General features: G+C 36.3%; 1 protein-coding gene across 6 annotated transcripts in view; it reads right to left on the reverse strand.

Moving 5' to 3' along the window:
* FER (FER tyrosine kinase) overlaps nt 1-23,347 on the reverse strand; it is a 418,533-nt gene that overhangs the window by 96,328 nt on the left and 298,858 nt on the right. The gene's annotated exons all lie outside the window — the stretch shown is intronic.

The following is a 23,347-nucleotide window of genomic DNA, read 5'->3' on the forward strand; positions in this document are numbered from 1 at the left end:
GCTCAGATGCAAGGCAGGGGGAAAGGAAGTGCTCTTTGGACGTCAGTAGCTATCCCGGTCCACACCGTGAATATTTAGAGGCATTTTTCTGTGTTTCAAAGGTAACAAGTGCAATTATTTCCAAGCACGTAGCTGCAGTTATCCATAGAGAATTCAATAAAGGTCAGGGAGTCTCTCAGACACAAAGTATGGTTTCTGGAACCGAGCCAATTTACCGGCTGTATCAGGGAAGAAAAAACAGCGGTAGATAGGAGGTTCCCGGTGCTAAGGAATGAACCAGCCACCTCTGGAGGCAGATCCTGACAGGGCAGTTGAACAAGGACTCTGGGAGGATTGGGTGATGCCTAGAAAGAATGTCCAATTTAGGCACAAGGATATTAAGGACAATATGTGGATGCTATTACCCTAAACTTCCTGGTCTTCCATAAGACGATTTATAATAAAAAACACAGGAATATCAGGTTTTTAAAAGAAGTACATGAAGAGATAAAAAATCCAGTTCTTGTCTGTTACTTAAACATTTCAGAAACAATACTACTACTACTACTACTACTACTACTAGATCACATTTATGGAGTGATTAAAATATTCTACGCACTGTGCTAAACATACCTTCACCAAAATTCGATTAAGTATTATCATTATCCTAATTTTATAGACTGTGCTATGTATGAAATTTGGGCACAGGGAGGTGGCAGGGGGGAGGAGATGTACTGAAGTTATGTTATTTGAAAAAATCTTATTGCAGTAGGAAGAGATAGTGAACTTATTTGTAGATGTTTTTACAGTGTTTAAATATAATGCAACTCTAAGAAAAACTCAGTAAACTTATTTATGTAAAAGAATTCACATACACCTTTAAGATGTTCAAATTACAATTTTCACAGTGACTATTAGTTTTGACTATATAATTATCCAAACAATGATTCACAAATCACTTGGATCCATTATATTATGTAAAGAGTTCTGATGCATGCAAGAGTAAAGTACAGCCAATAATTCGAAATCTTTATCTCCTGGGGTGTTCGGTCCTTGAGAACAGTAAGTTTAGTGAAAAAAAAAAATTATTTGCTTTGAGACTTTACCTACTGATTAGCAGTCAACTTCTGTCTTGAAAGGAGAACTTGGATTTCTAATCTTATACTCTCTTCCTGTTAAATGCTTTTCTTCCACGAGAGGTTAAGTAATTGGCTCAGAGTCACAGTTTTGTGATTTCAACTTAAGGCTGCTGTCCATCAGGGAAGGTAGCAAAGAAAAACACTAACAAAAGTGTCTTTCTTCTAAGAAAGGATAAAGCAAAATCTGGTAGCTGACAGGTGTTATATTTCTAGAAACAACTGATGCTCTTCTGAATACAGAGGAAGGGAGAAGGATCCACAAAGTGATTTTTAGGAACTTACACAGGCATCTAAAGAAAAACTTCTTCCATTTCCCTGGCACACAAAGTGTTCATACTCCCTATGAATTACCGGTCTTAGCACAAGCCACTGAATGAGAAATACTGCTGATAATTTCCCACTGCATTTTGTTTCTCATTTCTAATTGATTATTGCAACAAGGGTAAAGGAAATTGCCAAGCACCTAGTTTTCTGTTCCTGTGAAATGTTTCTGGCCATTATCACTGCTAACATAAGCCCACAACTGTAGTCAGACACTGAGATGTTCAGCAAACAAGTTAAAATGTTCTTTAGCTAAAAGGAAAAAATGATGAAAATGTAAATTCACCTTCTTTTGTCTAGCAGTTACTGATCTTAGAATTAAATTTTAATTTTTAAATGCACCACAAACTGATTACTCAGCTTCTAATCTGAAAGGCAAATGTGAATGCAATGTTACTAAGAAAATAAGGAGACAATATTTAAACCATGTTCTTCATGGGTATGAGAACTATGTCAGGTACACTTAGTATATTAAGAAAATATATATACTCTATAAGAAATACATAATAGTTTGATTTTCTATTTTTATTTCAACAAAATAGCTTCTAGGTCTGATCCTATACAGTGAAGATAATAACATTACTTATTTGTATAGTTCCCCATTTATAAATTACTTTTTTTTACATTATCACATTATCATTTAGCCAATAAATATTTAGTAGATCACTACTTTATGCAAAGTCCCATGCTAATTGACTAAGAGGCAGAGTTATCATCAAATTTCACTATCTACAGAGGATGTCAAGCAAATAGGCAGCTACCTGCAACAAAAATTCAGGCATCTAAAAATCTGACTCCCAGGAACCTCACTTTGCCTAAGGTTTATCACCATTTATATTAAAAATTCACAATGGCAGATGTACATTTACTTCCACCTTAGTACAGGGTACCACAATGACCATATGATTCATAAGAGCTTGCTTTTCCTTGTTTGACATGAAACTGTAGAACTATAGGGTGCACAGGACTAAAAATACATATGAATCATTACATTGTAATTAATGACACTTCTGACCCATAGAATCACATACAGTGATCACACCCAATGTATACAGAAATGGGCGCAACATTTCACGTGATCTTTAGTATTCTACAATGTTATCCCAGAGGGAAGAGAACCTTTCTGAATTTGTAACATTATGAGCATAATGGAGTTAGCACACCACAACTGAGAAAGAATCAGTATTATCAACAAAGTACCGTAAAATAAAGGTAAAATCCCGTGCAGTAGATGAAAAGGAAACCTAAAAATTGGGACAAATTGTCTCACAAAAGCTTCCCATCCAAGAGCTTTGACATGTATATTGACAGAATATACATGTAGCTAAATATACATATAGCTAAATCTTTTATCATAAACCTAGAAATTCTACTCCTTTTCTGTTCTCTGACATTTTTAAAAAGCACAATCATATATAGATGTATTTTTTTAAAAAGATTTTATTTATTTGACACAGAGAGAGAGAGCACAGTAGGCAGAGTGGCAGGCAGAGGGAGAGGGAGAAGCAGACTCCCCGCTGAGCAGGGAGCCCGACATGGGGCTCAATCCCAGGACCCTGGGATCATAACCTGAGCCAAAGGCAGCCACTTAACTGACTGAGCCACCCAGACACCCCTAGACGTATTTTTTTTTTATTATTCATTTTGCTTTGGCCTTACTCTGAACTGCTAATTTTAATTCATACATGAAGAAGGAGAAAATAACATTATACTTAAGATGCCATTTGTCTTCACTCAAACTATGTGCTTGTCTTTACTTACAAAGAGTGGCATCCCAAATGGCAAAATGCAATGCAGATGTTTTATGTGTATGAAGACAGGCAGCATCAGTAACAATTATCTTGAAATATGGCAGCAGCCTACAATCAAGGACATCAGCACAAAGCAGAATGTAAATGTCCATTTGTTTCTCAGAATAAAACAGAATAGGAACATTTTAAACAAATAACAATGCAGATTTGGTTTAGTTCATCACGTAGGCTTTAGAACTGGAAGAGTGATTCCTTTCTTAACATTTTACATAACACATTGTCCAATTATACTTGCAAAAAGAAATAAAGCAACCCATTGACACTGTTGATCTGATTGAGTGTCCTCCTTTAAAAAGGGCAAAGAGCAAATCTATGAAGCAACAGGAGCAGTCAAAGCTTTTATCAAGGCTACTGCTAAAACAATTCCATTATAACTGATATCTGGAATCAGCAGTATTACATTGTTTGTCAACATCTATCAGCTAGGAAAACTGGCACATTTCACAGGTTTCCGGCTCTCTAGTGTAGGTGAAAAGCATTTTTGGAAGTGTGGCGACCTCTTCAGGACACCAGTACCATTAGTCGGAGGTAGCCAAAGGAGCACAGACATGGTAACTTACCCAGGGTGCTGTCTCTCCTGCGCACTCATCTGACCTGATGAAGTAAATGCTTCCCCGATTCAAACTACTTATGATTTCTTTTAAAGTTCATAATTTTCCAGGTTCTATCCCGGTTGCATGTGCATGTCTTAAATGTTCATTTACATGAACAACACCGTGGATGGGAGTTTCGTATTCATTTTAGAATTCTCTACCATAACAGAGTATGCCTTGAACAGAGTAGACCAACATGGCTTGCGAAAGAAAGGAAGAGTAGGAAGAAAATAAAGGAATTTAAAGTAATATTTTTGTAATGTATATTTTTATAATTTTGGAATTATGAAGAGAAAGCATCTAACTACAAAATGTAAGAATAAAAATATCACCAACTACAAAAAGCCACTGGAAGCTGAAAATTCTAATCCTTCCAAACGAACACAGTCTTTCCTGGCAAATCACACCCCACAAAATCTGTCTGATGAAGTATTAACAGAAGCTTACTTATAGAGATCTCTAAAAATAATTTGGACTGTTTTCATAAATCCAGGTTGAAAACCTTAAGGATGAGACAACCATTATTATAAATGAATCTCACAAAACTCCTAAATGTAGAGATAACTTGTCAATATGCCACTCACTTTGCTATGCCCCTGTGAGCTCTTTGTACTTACAAATGCATAGGCTGGTTAGTATGTATGGTAGTATTACTTGGAAAACATTTGGTATCAATTTGGATCTGAGATAAAGGACTCCTATCAATAAATCAATGTGAATTAAAAACATCTTTTTAGTTAAAAAATAAATCAATGTGAATTTTATCTATTAAGTATTATTTAATTTTACATCTCTTTGCCATCTCTACTATAGCTTAGGCCTGTGAAATATTTGCCTAACTGGTCTCCCTGGTCTCATGTGTTCAAAATTAAAAAGCAAAACAAAAGGTATTAGGAAAAAAAAAATTAAGATCTTCATTATCAATAGCAAACATTTAATGGCTACTTTGCTAGGGCCTGAGAAATTAAAGTAAAATAATTAATTATTTTCATAATATCTCCTATAAGGATCGTTAAAACAGTCCTTAGCAGCAGCAAGTATCTACTGGCTCATTTGGTAAGAAGGAGGAAGAATGGCAAGGAGGGAAGGAGTAAAGAAAAGGGAAGGAAGGAAGGAAATCGATAGCTAACAATGTAGATGTAGAGACAGAACATTCGTTTTGGAAGATAGTAAGATATAGAACAGATAACAGGGACACAGAGAGGGAGGGACAGCTGGTGGGGGTAGGATTTGAGCATGGTCTCAAAGGAAATCAGACACAGGAAGGCTGAGAAGAGGGTTGTAACTCTTTTTAAAATGTTTTTAGTTATTCTAGAGGATGGGTCTGTAAAACATGGCCCACAGGCCAAATCTGGTATGCTGCCTGTTTTTGCAAATAAAATTTTATTGAAACATAGTCCCACCCTTTTGTTTGCCCATTTTTTATAGCTGCTTCTGTGCTACACAGCAGAGGTGAGTAGTTGTGATGGACACCATATAATCTGGAAAGTCAAATATTTAATATCTGGCCCATCCATTTTTGTCTAATCTTCTTATTATCCTTAAAAGTTCCAAATCAAAACCTTGCACACATTACCAGAGATACCTTTATATGCAATGAGGTCTTGCTATTAGCATGTGGAAACTGAAGAAAGTAGTGCCATTTACAGAGTATTGCTTTACTCACGTTTACTTCTATCTATTCAAGCATTTGCTGTGTTGCCCAATTCAAAAGTGACAAATGAAAAATTACTAACTGATAGCTATTAGTAACCTTAAAAGAAATAAATTAGTGATATTAAACTTCGTTCTGGGTACACCATGCTTGCCATCTGCCCTCATGGTAAGTTACAAAAGATATGGCTTACGGAATCAATTCTATGACAAGTCTTTATACCTTAGAGTGAGGGATATTAACACAGTGGGTGGGGAAGTGAACACACACTGCTGCCTAGAGATGGCACACTGTGCACAAACAACAGACTTTCATTTCCAAAACTGTCCTTTGGCACCAACCATCATTACCACACACACTTAGAAAGTGTAAGGGCAGTACTATCTTAGAAAGGCCATTCTTAGGTCTTTGATTCATATGTTTCTTTCTGGTGTCTTATTTCATTTGTTATCTATTTTCCAGGATTTTTCTCTTGCATATTAAATAATGTAACATTTTGAGTATATTATGCTCTTTGGTACAAATCAGGGAAATTTGCTTTTTTCTACCAGATATCATTATCAAAGAACAAATATTTGTAAATGTCAGATATACTTTGTGCTGCAAAAAATTAAGATTCTCCACAATAAATTTACATTTCATTTTTTGATGCATGAGTTACTCAGCTGTATTATGTGCCAGACACTGGGCTAGGCAGTAGGAATAGGGCTTAACATGAATAAAGCACAGTTTCACCCCTCAAGGGGTTCCTAGCCTTTGCTGTGCATGCACGTACATATAAAGCAATGACATTTAAACAACTTCAGAATTGAGTAACTCAAAGAGAAGTTTCAAATTAAAAATTTAAGTAAATTTCTGTTGCCCTAAGAGGTAAAAAGAGATATCCTTCAACAGATGCTGTTTCAAAGTAGTGGTTCTTAGAACTTTCATCATGTAATGTAAAAAGTTTCCTGAAATACTATTTCCCTTGATTCTTAATGTTAAAAAAATAAGAAAAAGATATATATAATTTATACTTTTTCTGTATCCTTTCTTCCTGCTTCATTGAGGACTGCTGATATGTACAAGTCATAGATACAGAGGCAGAAGATCCGAGGGCAGTTTGAGATGAGTCAGGAGAGAAGCACTTTTCATTCCAGCAATGATGTAACAAGCCCCGCTCAATGATGAACTCTGCCACAGTTAACTGAGTGATTGTGGAAGATGGGCATCGGATTGCGGCATTGCCAGGTTGGTTTTAGATGCAGCAGGGACGGGTGTCTAGTCCCATCGCCAGACCACCACCATGTTCTCTTGCATTGGGAAAGACGGAACAGGCAGATGGAAAGACAGATGAATCAAATGAGCTTGGACATCCATGAAAACATGAAAGGTTTTATACTACCAAAAAGACGCAGTGTATCTGATATGTCAGATCAGAAAGCTGGCTGTCCGCTCTTTTCAGTGAGGTATGGACAAATGGCACCATGATGAACAGGATGTAGGAACATGTGCCAGTAAGACTGCAGTGGCCCTTTTGCGTTAGACATGCCTTTTCAAGCAGTATTCAAATATTTCATAAAATAGTTTCAATTCAGCTCTAAAACTGAGTTTTAATAAAGACGATGGAGAAAAAGCTCATTTCTCTCCCTTCTCATAAAGAAGATCAACAGGCATAAACACATCGGGTGAAACTTTTTCTATGTTGTAGGGTTTTTCTTCTAAAGAAATAAAGCCTTGAAAATGGAAATAAGAGGGGCGCCTGGGTGGCTCAGTCTGCTGAGCATCTGACTTTGGCTCAAGTCATGATATAAAGTTCCTGGGATTGAGCCCCGCATCAGATTGCATGATCAGTGGGGAGTCGGCTTCTCCCTCTCCCTCTGTTCCTCCCCTCACCACTCATGCACTCTTGCTCTCTTTCTCTGTCTCTCAAATAAATACATAAAATCTTAAAAAAAAAAAAAAGGGAAATGGAAATATGAAAATAAGAGAGGAGGTATATTCATTCAAACAGCCCTGGGCAGAGTGCCCTCTTTCAGCAGCTGCTTTGGAGCTGCAGCCCGGGGAAGCCTCACCGAGATGGCCAGCACCGTTGGCCACAGCAAGTTCTACCTCAGACCACCAGGTGACGTGCTGGTCCTTGGCCGCAGGCACACAGAGAGGTCACATTCTAAATACGGAATAATGACTACCATCTGCCTGTACCTCATCTAAACCGTTTTTTTACTGATACCTTTAGTGCACTTAATTCCTTCATCTTTTTCATCTTCTCACATGTCTTGGTGAACAACTCCCCCTTCCTCCTAACAACAGTAATGTAACACTACATATAATTTGAATTGACATTCAGTTTTCTCAAAGGCTTTCATAGCTCTTATTTTAATTTAACCTTACAGCCACTGGCTATGAGGCAGATTTTGTTAATCCTCTCTTAACAGAGGAGGGGGGAAATCTGGATATTAAGAAATACTCTTTTTTCACACGATAATTATTTTTGTCTTCGTTTCTTAACATAGAAAAACTAGGGGGGCGCCTGGGTGGCTCAGTCGGTTAAGCGGCTGCCTTGGGTTCGGGTTGTGATCCCAGGGTCCTGGGATTGAGCCCCACATCGGGCTCCCTGCTCAGCGGAGAGCCTGCTTCTCCCTTTCCCTCTGCCTGCCGCTCTGCCCACTTGTGCTATCTCTCTGTCAAATAAATAAATTAAAAAAAATCTTTAAAAAAAAAAAAGAAAAACTAGGGAAATGTCTTTATTTTAGGTAAACAAATATGCATGCCTTGAGATGTGGGAAAAAAAACAGCAAGAGACACTTTCAGTGCTGATATTGTTAAATCGTAGTCATTGGAGATTAGTACAAAGCTGTATTCTGTGTTCACATATGTCATTGTTGTTCTACACGTTATAGTGAGTTCTACCGGCCAGGGAGCAAGACTCTCAAGAAGGAAAAATCAGTTATTCTCCTCATTTTCTTCCCAGAAAGGAAAACTTACCAAAGGAAACAGGTTTTCTTCTATGAATGGTGTTTTTTACAAATTTCTCATTTCTACTGGTAATTTATTTGTACAGAATTTGGGGTATTTCTGAATATAATGAAAATATATTTTTCTCTTTCATTCTCCAGTTGTCATTATTTGTGGGAGTATAAAGTTATCAAGGCTGATGTAAGATTTTAAAGGAAGCACTTAACCATCAGAGTGATTCCTTAGGTAAAGCAAGTAAGCTAAATAAACATTGTTCTACAGTTAATGTACTATCAAACTAGATACCAGAAATGACAAATATTAGGTACTACCATCAAAGTTAAAAGTGATTTTTGAAACTGCCTCCTAATTTTAAAAATCTAGAGGCAAAATGAACTGTTAGTTTTTAAATACATGTATGTAGATTTCAGAAAATCACAGATATATTCTTCCATGTTCATTTCTTATCCTCGAATAGTTCTTTCAGTGATTCATAATTAATTCAAAGTTTCACAGACTCACTCACTCATGTATTCATTTTCCTTTCATAATTTCCACACTGTTATCTCCAGGTCAGACCTTTCCCTTGAGTTCTAGCTCTAAATATCCATCTGCCTACTCAGTTGCTTCACAAGTATTTTATAGGTACTTCCAATTCAACATGCACCAAAATAAACTCATCATTTCCATCCAAACTTGTCCCCACCCCCCCCACCAAAAAAAACCCAAAAAAGAAAAAACCCATCCCTCTTCCTGTGTTTCCTGAGTGAATAGAGACCTGTCACCCAGTTGCACAAGCCAGAAATTCAGATGACTTGACACTGAACTCCCTTAAAAGCTTCCCTCATCTTTATCCACTCTTCCCTCCAGTCCAGTCTCCATACTGCAACTAGAGTAATCTGCATGAAAGAGAAATCTGATGGTTCCTACTCAAAACCCTATAGTGGCTTCCCATTATTCTAAAGGGCAAGACCAACCTCCTGGACCTGGCCTGCCCCCACAGGGTCTGATCCCTGCTATCTCTCCAGTCACATCTCAATAACATTTAACCCAGCCATACTTTGATTGCCTTTCGTTGCCTAGGAAGGCCATTCTCACTCCTAATTGATTGTTTGCTCTCTTTACCACCTTCTCTTAGTTACTTAACTTTCAGTTCAAATGTCCCTTCTTCAGAGATGCCTTCCATGGCCTTATGATGAGGTCATTTCCCGCTTTTGCATGCTTTCTGGAATGATTATCTGTTAATGCATGTCTCTTTCATTAGACTCAAAGCTCCATGAGGACAGAGACCCCTTCTGCTTTGCTCAGCATTTTATCCCAAATGCCAACCAAGTGCTTGACATATAGAAAGTGCTTAAGTAAATATTTAATGACTTCAGGTAAACATTATGGAACATTTGCCATGTGACTGCTTTTCAACACACAGATGCTTACAAAGCAGATAAAGTATTCTTTAAGGAAGTTACAGGAAAAAAGTAAAACCTTTAAAATTCTGCTAAATATGGTAAAACGTCAGTTAGGAAATCCCTTGGGGATTAAGCTTATTTTTAATACAGCTGATCACATAAAAGAAATCAATAAATTGCCCCAATATTTGTTGGGTGGCTCTTACAAGTTTGACTGCTGTGCTAGTTTTTTTCTCCCTATTATGAAAGGCCTTTGGAAACCCTATTCTTCTTTCTTGTTCACCCCCCCCATGTACTGTTTATCAAATTATCAAGATATTTTTATATCTTTAACTTACTTCTCTCATTTTCCTTGAGAGTAGGGAACATGTCTAAACAGGGCCTTTTACAAAGAAGGCTATTCGATACATGGTTTATGACTGATTTAATCTGTGGTATATAGAGGGGCTTTAGAAATTACGAATAAAATGAGAAATTTCACCAGGCAATTTTATATGATATCATAAAAGCAAAAATACAGTAACTCCAATAATCTGTTTCTAGCAGGATATGTATGTAAGTATAAATTTCACATGAAAATTGTAATTTTCCTTCCTGCACATGATATATACTAAGGAAAAAATACTTAAAAATTTATAACATGGCATGATGTGATAAAAAAAGGCTAAATTTTAAATTACATACCAATTACATTTTCATTTGGTTATAAAGAGGTTTATAGATTATTTGTTTATCATGCCATATGGTTATGTCCTGCCTTGGGTTTTAAAAAATCTCAAATAGCAGATACAATTATTTTAATTTTATTCCTTCACTAATTTATGTAAGTAAATAGAAGCCTAATTTTAAAGAGGCATAATGGGAATTGTAAGAATGAAGGGAAAAATATTACTCACTGAGAATGAAAGTTACTTGTTACATATTCTTGGGCTTAAATGGTAAGGAACTAAGTACCTTGGCAGTGTTCTAGCTATAACACTCACATTCTCACATTATTTACATAATGAATGGACAGAGGGCAGGGAAGGGAGAAAGAGGCTAAATGAAATATGTGCCTACTGAGCACTCTAATACATAATAACGCATCTGTTGTTTACTGCCAATTATCTCCAAGTATATGTTAAAAATTAATACTTTCTGGCATGTTATAAACTACTGCTTGCTTAAGCCGTGGTTACTGTCTGAGATAGGACAGGGTCAATATAACAAATAACTACTGTTAGATGAGAACCGGATTGAACCAGGATAGTATTCACCTTCTGTGACTCTTGGAGGAGGACACTATTCTGACAAGAGCAGTGATATTGTTTCACTGAAACTCTGAAATAATCACATTCAAACAATTTAAAAAAAGGCCCTAAGCATCCTAAAACTTTCATACTAACATACAGCAGGCAAAGAATTTTGGTCTGTTTGTATAATACTTACTGGTTTGCATAAGATATCATTTTTTCTTCAATTATGCATTATAAAGAAATGAATCAGAGAAAACTAAAAATGTAAAAATGAACATTTTCATTGAAATGTTGGTGAAACAACTTACGATTATTTTTCTAGAAAGTCCTTAGTCATCTAACGGCGTTCAATCAGCACTTCGGACAGCAGATAAAAGACCTATTTTGTTTTTTCATTAATTTATCCATTTATTTATTCATTCAAATGTCAGATGTTTATCAAACTCCCACTACATGAAAAGTATCCAATAAAAAATGTTCACAGAAAATCTGCAGTATTTCTTTCCCACACAAAGCAAATCAGACTGTGCAATGAAAAAAAGTTCAGCCTTAAAAGGTCGATCTAAGAATACAAAATAGTCAAGTATTTCTTTTCCATAACAAAAATATCTATCCATAAGAAATATAAATAAGTGTACCAGACCACAAATTGTAACTATTCTCTCCAGGCCATCTTATAAATATTTAATATTTAATATAATAGAAGTCATTTTATTCTATAATACATAACCTTACGTTAGAAGGAAATGACCTTTTGTCTACTAAACAAAATAGCAACTGAATGACCTCTTCTCTTTCATGTCACTTTAGTTCCACAGATGACATTATTTCTCCAACAATCAGGCACGATCCACTGGCATTATTAACTAGCAACACTAGTTGCAACACCAAGTTATTCAGTTCAGTAGATAATTATTTTCATTGACAAGTCAGAAGCCCAGAGACCTCTGGGGGAAAATACGACCCACTATAAATTATGATAAATTATGCATACATTTAATTTTACTTATCTCTTTAAATCAATTGGTCTGCAAACTAGGATACTATTTGCAAGGCACAATTCTTAAAGATCTATAACTTATTTAGAAAACATATGTTTAATTTAAATGCAAAAAAACCCCTGCAGATGAGATTTTGAGTGCCATTCATTTCAAGGTCACTTTCTTTATTCCATTACAAGAATTATAACACAAGAGTCTGGCACAATGAAAATGCCAGAAGTGGTGGGAGTCTGCCCAATCTCAGCTGTATCATTAGCCCTCACACAGCTCTCCGCATACAGCAGGCTCCCAGTAAAATCAAAGTTACATGGTGTGCTTTTATTTGGCTCATTATAGTTTGAAGCAATAATGTTAGAATTATTAGAATTACAGAAAATAAAACCTTGGAGAGTGTCTTAGAGCCACCTGAATTTATGAGGAAAATACAGAAAGACCATTTTTTGAAGTCTGTGTGAGAATATAAAGTCATCTTTCATTCTCTCTTTCTCTGTTAAGAGACTATAGCTAATATATTAGCAAAACCTAATGGCTTTACCTTCAACATACACCCAGATTCTGGCCACTTCTCAAGATCTCCACCACTGCCACCCTGATCCAAATCCCATTGTTTCTCATTTAGATTATTTCAAAAGCTCTCTAACTGGTCATATTTCTGCACTTGCCCTCTTACAGTCTATTTAAAAAAAAAAAAAAAGAATTCCAACTGATCTTTCAAAAACCTGGGACAGATCAAGTTAGTTCTCAACAGCCCCCATGTCATGCAGGATAAAAGCAAAGCCCTTTCAATGACTTACAAGGTCTTCGTGATCTGGCCACCTAATAACTAAGCTCATTCTCTATCTCCCTTTTTGGTCTTCTGTAGACACACCTACCTGCTCACATCTCAGGGCTTTTCTGACCTTGCTACACCCATTGCTGGTAAGGTTCTCACTGATAATCACATGGCTCACTCCTTTATCTCCTGGGTCTTCTCTATAAAATAGTGTCCATTCCAGCCTCCCCTTCCCTTTTATCCTATTTTGTTACTCAGGATATCATTTATTATCATGTGGGATATTTATATTTACTTGCTTATTACTTTTTAAATGCATTGTCTGCTCTCCCTCATTTTTGTAAGCTCCAGAAGGGCACGGCTTTGTTTCATTCACTGTTGAAGGGGGATAGAATTTGTCACCCCAGAATATGCTTCTTTGACATAAGGATTATTTTCAGCTGATTATTTTTTAGAAACAGCAGATACAGAGGGAGTTTTACAACTGAGTAGAAGTTACACTTTTGCAGGAGAGATTTACAAGGGAGCTCTCCATTTATAAGAATGTCTCCCTCCCTGTACCAAGAAGAGAAGGTAGACTCTAAATCTCTAGAAACTCTTATCAATAGAGAAGACACTGACTTAAATCTGTGTAACAATCCTACCCTTGTTTACTGCTTTGCCTGATAACTTCCCACAACTGGCCTCCCTCCCACCCACGACACATCTTCTTTAGTCTTTAGCTGGAGTTGGTATTTAAGGTGGTGGCTTGGGCCATCTTGGGAAGTTAGTTTTCCTGCGTCTCTCTCATGCATACATGTTATTTAACTTCTGTTTTTCCCCTGTTAGCCTTTTATTACAGGGGCATCTCAGGCAAAAACCTAGCAGATTAGAGGGCAGATTAGTTTTCCTCCCCTCTACCACCATAGCCGCAGTATCTAGAGGAGTGCCCAGCCTGAAAATACCCAGGATTGGGAACACACAGATGAAAGAGTAATGGGAGTAAGGTGGCAAAATATGGAGCTATGGGCTGGAGATAGAGATCAGCTGCCCAGAGATACCTAGGCTTTACCAAGTTTGGTACAAGAAATGTTTAGCCCAATGTTAAAACATTAAACAAAATCACACAGATGTATAGATACTCCCTGAATGGTATTATATGATCCATACTACTACGTTAGCAAGAGAATGAGCTTCTCAGATTCAACAAGGCCCAAGCCTGTTTGGACACTGTTAGAAAGTCTAGGGACCATGGTAAAATGAATGGAGATATCCTGCATTTGCTCTTCCTTTATATGGCCATCTTTTTCTGAAAAGTTTCTGTATCCTTGGCTAACTAGATAACTGAATTTAATCTTAGAATGGTGTGGACATGTGTGGTCTCTTCTAGTTATGCTGTGGTCCCCTTGAAGTGTTGTAGGGATATTTCATAGTGGAGAACCTTGAGATACTTCTTATCTACTCAAGTACAGTTGCCTTCTCTAATCCAAATCAGTGTGTCAGAGAGAATATTATCATCTTCATTTTATACTGGAAGAAACAGAAGCATAATAAGTAACTTCATTCATTCATCCATGCAATGCTGTTTTTTTACCGATTGCCAACGAGACGCTGGTAACTGTTCTCTATACTGAGAATGAACAAAATATAGCCAATATTCTCACGGAACTAACATTCTACTTGAGGGAGACAGATAAAAAGCAAACCAGTATTTTACAGATAGATAGATACACACACACACACACACACACACACCACTTTTATATATACGCATATATTTATACATGCACATATATGCATATGTAGATATAAATAAAATAAATGTCAGGTCATGATAAGGACTGATGAAAAATAAAGCAGGGGAGAGGTTATAGGGAATGCCATGATGGGGGTTGGGGAGGGTTCTAAAGTCACACAACTAACATGGTGTAGAGCCAAGATTCAAACATAGAGCATTCCAATGTCAAATCTGTGGTCTTAACCACTACGCTGAAGCTGCTAAGTGGCTCTGCAAATGCTAACCTTCCAGTCTATTAGAGTTGGCAATGCAGACAGAGACAGTCTGATTGGGACAGAAACACTTTAAAAAGGAAACCTGAGAATGAAAAGGGCTTCTGGTGGTGCTCTGTATCTAAAATAGAATGAACAATATTTGAAAACAAAAATTGGGCAAATCCCCCACCACCCCGTAATTCTCAAAATTAATAAGGTGAGTCAATGTCTGGTAAATGTCATAGGCTTGGGTTCTCTAGGTCCATATGCTGACTGCTCAGACCCTGCCTTGGAAGCAATTTGCAAGTGAGAAGGTTAGGCTTGTTTTTATGTCATCCATGTTCTAACAGATTTCTTGGAGACCAGAATTTCCATTTGACCAAGACTAATTAGAAACAGCTAGCTACTCTAGCATAAATCAGGTTTGACTTGAGAACATGAATACAACCAATGGTCACCCAAATCTCTGGGGTAATCATGAACCCAACTCCACAGTTCTGAGTGTGATCTCCTACCTGTTTAGACTCAGTAGGAGCTAGGATTCAAGAAGACTACATGGACCAACTTCAGGAAAGAGTCAAGCTGGCAGCCTGACACCATGGAACTGTGGGAGAATGAATCATCCCAGGAAAATATGGAGATAAGACTTGTAAAGGATTCTCTTATCCCTGTGAAAGGCTTTCTCTAAATCAGTACTGATGAAATGGTTTTAGGTTTTGCTTCATAAGAGAAATTTCCACATGATTGCTCATACTCCCAGATGGGAAGAACTGGAGATATATCCAACATATAGTTTAAATGTTTTGTTTAGATTCCCAGGCTTTGTCATTAACTCAATCTAGAAGTGACTCTTCCCCTTACCAGCTGTATGACACTGGGCAAGTTACGTACTATTTTGTGGCTCAATTTCTCCTATTATAAGCGGAGATGAGTGGTACCATTCTCATTGAAATATGAGGACTAAATAAGATAGTGAATGTACTTGCCAATAGTAAGCACTTGCTGAATGCATGATACTCTTTTGGGGATCCTGCTTCATATATGTCTCATCCTCTGAGAATCATCTCCTCACACACCAGGATCGGCTCCTGTAAATCTATATAACAACGATCCTGCATACTCTCCTCTGTCTAGCCATCTTATTGATTAAAACAAGGGTAGACACATAATATAAGCTAGGCCAATCAATTCTTTCTGCCAAGAATTTGAAGTTAGACCTCAAAGACTAATTAGTTATCTGCAGATGCTAGGCCTGGAAAGTTATATTGATTCAAATGTCACTTGAGAGCCCTTTGCAAATGGGGCAGAGGAATGTAGTCTTCAGAACAAGAGGGAAATGAAGCAGTGAGATTGAGGAAATAATGAAAGACCAAGTGAACACAGAGGAAAAGACAGAAAGAGATGCTACCTTGGTCCCTGACCACTTCCCAGTTCCTAATTCCAATGGCTCCCAGGGCTGGCTGAGCTTCCTGTGTCCTGAGTTCTGTGAGGAAATTCTATTTTCTTATAATAAATGTCCTATTGCTTAAGTTAGCTTACACTGTTTCTGTTCTTTGTCATCAAAGAGGTCCTTAGAAAAAGTGGTAACCTAAACATTTGTATTAGTTTAATGGAAAAGCTCACGTTTGACATTCTGAATCAGAAATGTATTTACTGTAATTAACTGAATGAAAGTGAGAAATAATAGAGAAGAGGTATAGGCCAATTTCCCCCCATCATTTCTATGTAACATAGGACAAAGCTAGCCCTAACCAAACTATGAAATAGCTTTAATGTGCTGCTATTCTCTTCTCTCCCTCCCTTCTCATTCTCAAGGACTGCTTACCAGAGGGCCCTAAATTCCTGAACAGTGTCTTATATGCTGTGTTTTTCCTACCAGTAACCATAAATCAAAACTTATCTGTCTTTTGACCCTTTCCCCCAAATCCATCATTTTTGTTTTCTAAGAAGGCAGCTAGATACTCTGGTACATTAACCCAAGCCAACATGGTAATTGATTGTAATATAAGAGAAGGCCTCCTTTTTCATTCCTGGAAACATGCATGTGACCTTAGGGGAAAAAATCCCTTAATTAAAATGAATGAAACTAGTGATGGGAAATTCTGACACTGAATAAAGTAGCAGGATAATTTTTAGAAAGGTGCTTTTGTGATATCTTTTGTATGATAATCACACTGTATATGCAAATACCGAACTGCAGTAGAAAAAAAAGTTAGAGAAGGATTGCATATTTCTGACATATTTGAAATTATTGAGCACTCCTTTCTGTATTGCAGCAAAATTGGTTTAGAGGCTAAAAATAAAAGTACATCTTAATATATTCAAAATTGTAATCAAATGTTGGAACAAGAAAATCAGTCATAAATGCTTACTCAACTAACCAAGATTATCACATTTCTATGCTAATCCTGTGTTTTTAATTAATGGATAAAGCAGAAGGGGGTATCTAAACAATCGTGTATGAAAAATGCAAAAATAAATTTTCAAGTTCTAATTAAATGGAGAGGCAATAACAAAATACTGCTTCATTCCAGCAACTCTTTATCAAAAACAACAAAAAACACCTTGGTATATCTTTCTAAAATTACATTTCACAGGCTTCTGCATCCTCTTCTGTTTTTACTCATGAACATAAAGAGTCCAGATGTTAAATATAAGCTGAGCCATCACACCGAATACCATCTGGCCTTCCTTCCCGAATCTCCCAATTGATCAGAAGATGCATTTCTTACAGAAGGCAGTGGAGTCCAGGGCAGTGAGTCAGAGTATGAACTCTAGAACCAGAGTGCCAGGATCCATATGTTGGAGCTGCCACTTTCTTTTCATATCATCGTGGGCAAGATAATCAACCTCCCTAACCAGGAGTTTCCTCATGTATAAAATGGGCCTAACCATAATACCTACTGCTGTTTTGAGGATTTATTCCTTCACCAGTAAGTGCCTGGCACTGTTCCTGACTTTTGGAATCCAACAGTGAACACTACAGGTAAAAATCATTGCCCTCATGAAGCTTACATGCTCAGATACTGCATCTAAAGCACGTAATTAGCACAATGCCTAGTCCTCAGTAAGTTATGAAGGGCAGCTGTTGGGATTACAAACACTTGAATGAGATGGAGTCAAACACCCACATTCAATGACTGGGAATGTGTTAGAAGAAGTCAACACATCTAAGATCTAGCTAGCAATGGCTCTGCCACCGTTTAGATAAACTTCATTTAATCTCTGGGCTGCAATTATTTAATCTGTAAATTGATCCTAAAGTCCCTTTTACTGAATAAATGGAAATTCATGAGAGATATAAAAGGTGAAGTTCTAAAAACATTAAAGGAAATATTTCACTTTGCCTATTTTACCTTTACCTTACCATTTAAATGATATGAAGATGCATTAAGCATAAGAATACATTTTCAGTACACTGAAAGCAGAGGGAGAGCTCAAATGCTAGGTTATCAGCTGTAGTTTAAAAAAAAAAAAAGAGAAAAACTGGAAAAATGTAGATGATCACTGGAAAAATGTAGATGATCAATATCATACCCAAATCTTTAGCTTCATAAAGTATGAAATCACAAAAAATTTAAAATGAGACAGAAGCAGCATCTTACATTTATCTTAAAAAGAACACATTCCTTAGCCTCATCAGAAATCACTGGGTCAAACAATCTCTTTCTATAATATATTTAAGTGAAATGTAATATTGTTTCTTTCTGGACAACCTTAGCTTTCCTAAATTAGTTTTTCTAATGAAATTTAAAAATAAAATTGGTCCCATTCCTACTCCTTTTCCTAAGATTATTCATTTTTCAGGGTTTTGTAAATTTTGTTCAAATTACTTTTCTTTTCCAGTTAAAAACCATAGCATTTTAACTTTCTTAAAATCATCCCAATGTATAGCTCGATACTCCTGCAGTTTAGCCAAATTAAATGGCCCATGGTGAGAATGACCCTGTTTACCTGGCTCCGTCCTTTGGACTTCCCATTCTGATATGGGATAATATTGAACTCTTTAGAGTTTCATGATTAAGTCCTGCTCTCATGAAAAACATTGTTAACTTTGCTTTCAACCTTCCTTCAGCTGGAATATTCCTTCCCCTTCTATTCAGCAACACACCCACCTACCAAGTCTCACCCAAACAGTATCTTCTGCAATTACGGACTTCTCTCACCATAGCCCTGATTACTCCCACCATAACCCCCATACTAAAAGGTCATATTAGACCCTCTTAATATTACTCTCATGGCATTCTGCACATATTATCACTAACTTGATTATCTCTTTGCATAATTATTATTTTGTGTTACATCTACCTGATGGCAGGGACAATGATTCTTGTTGACATCAGCCTGGCACAGAGTAGGCAACTGTTCACATATGTGAAGTGCTGGAAATATCTTCATTCTCAATGGATAAGCAAAACCCTTATTAAACAATAAATCTGATCTTATGGGCTTTAATTTGTAGAGTTATTAGCTTTACTCCATAACAACAAAACATCATTGCAGTAAAGCAACCAAAAATAAAGAGAAATCAGTCCAAGATTTAAAATTAGAAAAATAAAATCATTTTCTACAAGCATCTCTCCAAAAACACCTTTTCTGGTTTTAACACAGAATATCATGAAATTAAGAAATGCTTCCAAAATTCCCCACAGATTGGTCTTTAACACAAACACCAATCAAAAGCTTATCCTTTCTTTACTTTCCACAGACACGAAAGAACACGGCAGAAAGCCAACTTTTAGAAATAAACCCAAATAAAAATAAATCTTCCAGTAAGATTCCTCAGCAATAAAACCATAAATGCCATTCCCGCTTATATCTAGTATAATGTCAAGCTTCAATCCACTTAACATCAAAATTAATCAGGTTTAATGCTTTTTCTAGAGTGACATCTAACAATCTAGGAACATACCATTTTAAGTAAACACACACACAGCCCAAAGTTTATCAGTATACTTCAAATCTTTATAAGGTACAAGTAGGAAAGAAAATCTCACATGGGTCTATAGAATAATTATAAAGAAAATGCAGTTGATTACAACTAAACACAAAATATCCAGCAATTCACTAGCTATAAACAGAAATAGTTTCAATTAGAAACTTAGAGTATCAAGAGAACCCTTCGGGAAGTTAAATGGAAATTACAAGAATATTTTCCAAAAGCAGGCCATTTTTTCATGCAATTACTTGTTTCCATTTTATAGCTGTCATACTTGTTTATCTATAACAAAACATTGCTCTGCTCTTCTCATAGTAATCAAAACAACAAAACAAAGCTAAAGAAAGAAAATGTGTCCCCCCAAACTTAAGATACTATTTTGATGAGACACAATTAGAAATATTTTCAGATACTGCATTCTAGGAACTTCTAATCACTGAACAGGATAAAATATATAAGTTCATATAAAATTTAAAGCACATTAAAAATTTTTGCTTTGATCTGTGGGACAAAGACTTCATAATTCATAGACATGCATATATTTTTAGTAATATTTGGGGATGTCAAGAATAGGGCTGGGTGCCTTTCTTCACTACTTGAAAACTGAAACTTTCGATCATGTTCAGATTAATCAATTTTTAAAATGAATTTCCTCATTTCCAATGAGGAAAAATGCTTTTCACTGTAATGAATACTATATATTTATATTTATATTTTGGTATTTCTTAGGAGAAAAAACATGTAACATGTCTTGAGTGCATCTTTTAACTATAAATCAATTGAAATCCATTGCAATTACTATTACTACCACAGAAATAGTTCTATAGGATGACACATAGGAAGAGGGTTCTATGGTACAATTCACTTCTATAAAAAGTTCAACATAAAGAATATTTTATTTTTTCAACATAGTGTCATGTATTGGTGAGGTACTGAAATGCAAAGAAAAAGAAAATGAATTCATCCAAAAGAGCATTTACATAAATTTCAAGAGTAACGAAAGACCACTGGCTGGAGGTATAAAATTCATCCACTAATCAAGATCAACAGGGAAAATCAGAATGGCAGATAGTTTAGAAGAAATCAGTGGAAGTGTTGGTCAGAAAACATTACATTGTTGTTTTATATGGCGAATAAGGAAAATCATAGAAAAAAGAAAAGCATTTATTAAAATAAAGACAAAAAGAAAATATTCTATGCCATGGATGACAAATTTGGGGCTTGTGTGTTAATGCTTATCAGTGCCCTAACAGATGTGACTGATCAATCAATGGACTCTTTGTCGCTGATCCTGGAATCTTTCTCAATACACAACACAGAAAGCCACTACCAATCACTGAAAATTGGCACTGAAATCTATTTGTCAAACCTGCTCTCAGTGATATTGTTTAAGTTATTCAATCAGGAACCTTCCCCACAGGCAAATAGTACAGGAATAGGTACAACCTTCTAGAATATGTGCTCAAGCAGGGGTTGACATTCAAAAATTTGTGAATGCATAAAAATTCTTAACAAGGAAAATGGAAAAATAACATTACAGCAGGTAATGTTATGATTCGGTGAGTGGGATAAGTTTTTAGAGGCTATCATCTACAACTTAGAATCATTTCAATTCTGATGATACAGCATTTAAAAAAATACAGTCATCCATTTGCAAGAAAAGCAATCACTACAAAAGTAGCAAGAAATTGAAACAATTCCCTCAACCAGGAGGCAACAGAAATTAAAGACTGGTACTGGTAACTGACAATTAATTAAGTAGTTTCAATGCGGTTTATTCATTGTAATTTAAAGCTATAGATAGTCTAATGATTTGAAAAATAAAATCTGAGACAAAATGAGTAACTACAGTAGAGAATCTGATGCCCGAAGTAGCTTTAACACCTGAGCAGCCAAAATTATAGATCTTCTATAAATGAAGAACAAAACCCTTCATAGTTACTTTTAACAAAAACTGTTTTCTTCTAATGAAATTAATAATAATGCAATTCTTGTCCAAAATCAAATACTTTTTAAAAATCTTTAAAAATCGGAGAAAGACAATTATTATATGGTTTCATGCACACGCGGAATATAAAAAACAGTGCAGAGGACCGTAAGGGAAAGGAGGGAAAACTGAATGGGAAGAAATCAGAGGAGACAAACCATGAGAGACTCTCGACTCTGGGAAACAAATTGAGGGTTGCTGAAGGGGAGGGGGTGGGGGGATGGGGTAATTGGGTGATGGGCATTAAGGAGGGCATGTGATGTGATGAGCACTGGGTGTTACACCCAAATGATGAATTGTTGAACATCTGAAACTAATGATGTAATATGTGTTGGCTAATTGAATTTAAATTAAAGAAAAAAAACCTGAATTAAAAAAAAAATAAAATAAAAATATCTTATTATAATGTGATTTGATCTCTAGTCATAGAAAGTAAAACAAAAATACAAGGACAGTGGCTAAGTTTTAGTTTTCTTCATTTCCAGAAATACAATTATCTCTACTGAAAGGTATTTTAAAATATAGGTGACCATTGAGCTATATTGGAAACACAAGCCATAATTTCAGTTTGAGAATAAAATTGAAAATGTGGCAAAATTTTTTGGAAAATTAAATAATCAGTTTGATAAAGCAGGCAGTTAGCCAGACATGAGCAGGTAACAGCTGTTTTCTGTCTGTTAAGAAGGGTGGAAACCAAGTTTCAAACAGCCAGGGGGCACACACATGTACTCTTCCCTGTAAGTGCTGCCCTACAATAACCTATAGCTTCATGAGAACACATTTGCATTGTGGTCTTGACTACCCCCCCCCACACACCCCTTGCAGGGGGATGGCTCTGTGACAGTTCAGATAAGGGCCATATAGGACCAAAACTCCCCCTCTCTATCGTAGGAGGAGACCTTAGATGATTGGACGCAACCCTAGTCAGAGATCAGCCCATAACCCTTGCGAGCATAAAAAAGAAAGACCACCCTGGTCCCTGGTGCAGTTGCCGTCTCTGGGCCTGCCCGCTCGTCCACCTTGAGGGTGTGCTTTTGCTTTCATTGCTACTAAACTCTTTTTTACTTGAGAGTTTGGCTCTAAATTCTTTCTTGTCCCAACTCAAAAATGGAGGCAGGGGGTGGGGGGTGGGGCAGATGGGACATCTGAGATCAAATCAATATATATTTCAGGTGAAGGTACTTTTGTTCTGCTATATAATTACACATTATACAATTTTACCAGAATGTTAAATCAAAACCTGCATAATGAAATACATCAGAGAAAAACAAACATCAATAACTGAACCAATTTAGATAAAGTCCATAATAGTTCAATCTGACAATGAACTCTGCCCCATGTTAAATAGTATTACCTGCTGTTTCCAGTGAATAAAAACTGCATCAATGCCCCCACTTCATTTTGCTTATGTACACTTAGCCATATTTAGGATCTCACATGAATTCAGCAAGACATCTTAAGTTGTACTGACATTTAGCAATAAAGAACATTTTCAGCTACAAGCAACTAAAACCACAATCTATAAAAGCATTACAACCAAGTCACTGCTCTTAAAGTAATTAGACAAGTTTTCTAAATCTCCCTTGAAATAACTATTATGCT

This window comes from Halichoerus grypus, chromosome 2 (genome assembly GCF_964656455.1).
Source record: "Halichoerus grypus chromosome 2, mHalGry1.hap1.1, whole genome shotgun sequence".
Taxonomy (NCBI): domain Eukaryota; kingdom Metazoa; phylum Chordata; class Mammalia; order Carnivora; family Phocidae; genus Halichoerus; species Halichoerus grypus.